Below are 1,409 nucleotides of genomic sequence, written 5' to 3'. Positions count from 1 at the left end.
CGGGTTGCACCGCCCTCGAGCGGAGCTTTCCGACTCCTGCTAAGCTAGCGCCGTGGTCCTCTCCTGTCAGCCGCCATCATGATTATCTACCGGGATCTCATCAGCCACAATGAGATGTTCTCTGACATCTACAAGATCCGGGAGATCGCGGATGGGCTGTGCCTGGAGGTGGAGGGGATGATGGTCAGTAGGACAGAAGGTAACATTGATGACTCGCTCATTGGTGGAAATGCCTCCGCTGAAGGCCCCCAGGGCGAAGGTACCCAAAGCACAGTAATCACTGGTGTCTTTATTGTTATGAACCACCACCTGCAGGAAACAAGTTTCACAAAGAAGCCTGCAAGAAGTACATCAAAGATTACATGAAATCAATCAAAGGCAAACTTGAAGAACAGAGACCAGAAAGAGTAAAACCTTTTATGACAGGGGCTGCAGAACAAATCAAGCACATCCTTGTTAATTTCAAAAACGACCAGTTCTTTACTGGTGAAAACATTAATCCAGATGGAATGGTTGCTCCATTGGACTACCGTGAGGATGGTGTGACCCCATATATGATTTTCTTTAAGGATGGTTTAGAAATGGAAAAATGTTAACAAATTTGGCAATTACTTTGGATCTATCACCTGTCGTCATAACTGGCTCCTGCTTGTCATCCACACACCAAGACTTAAGACAAATGGGACTGATGCCATCTTGAGATCTTCATTTATTTTGACCGTGATTTATTTGGAGTGGAGGCATTGTTTTTAAGAAAAAAATGTCATGTATGTTCTCTAAAAATAAAATGCATTTAAACTAAAAAAAAAAAAAATTTGACCATGTGCCTAGTCAACATCATGGTGAAGTCGCTAAAATAAAACACTGAAATGAAAGATTCCTTGAGGGAAGCAAACTGCCTTAATCACTTTCACTCCACTGTTCTGTTTATAACACCGATAGAGTTTTATTTATCTCGGTGTGCCATGGTTTTTAAAAGATAATGTAAAACAAAAAAAGCAAAGAGGGGCATGAGAATGGAGATGGGATTTCAAAAGGTGAAGATAAAACAGCTGCAGAACCTGGGGATATTTAATTTAATCTGAAAAATACAATTATTAAGAAAGAACTATTTTCCAAAAAAATTTCCAGGAATTTCTCTTAAAATATCAGTGAGGACAATATACTGTCCTGGTGCATGCTGGTTGGCAATTCACTCTAATGACTGTTTCTTTTGCCATGCGGAAGCTGTGGAGTTTGATTAGGTCCCATTTGTCTATTTTGGCTTTTGTTGTCAATGCTTTTGGTGTTTTGGTCATGAAGTCCTTGCCTACGCCTATGTCCTGAATGGTTTTGCCTAGATTTTCTTCTAGGGTTTTTATGGTGTTAGGTCTTATGTTTAAGTCTTTAATCCATCTGGAGTTAATTTT

General features: G+C 40.1%; 1 pseudogene across 1 annotated transcript; it reads left to right on the top strand.

Annotated features, from left to right (window-relative positions):
• The first annotated feature begins 37 nt into the window (after positions 1–37).
• Positions 38–814, top strand: LOC108299294 (annotated as a pseudogene). Its single transcript, XR_001822891.2, has one exon. The product of XR_001822891.2 is annotated as a translationally-controlled tumor protein-like (transcript).
• Positions 815–1,409: the final 595 nt, after the last annotated feature.

This window comes from Cebus imitator, unplaced genomic scaffold, assembly GCF_001604975.1.
Source record: "Cebus imitator isolate Cc_AM_T3 unplaced genomic scaffold, Cebus_imitator-1.0 Scaffold4435, whole genome shotgun sequence".
NCBI lineage: Eukaryota > Metazoa > Chordata > Mammalia > Primates > Cebidae > Cebus > Cebus imitator.
Note: the sequence above shows the minus strand (reverse complement) of the source record. Positions and strands in the feature narration are given on the sequence as shown.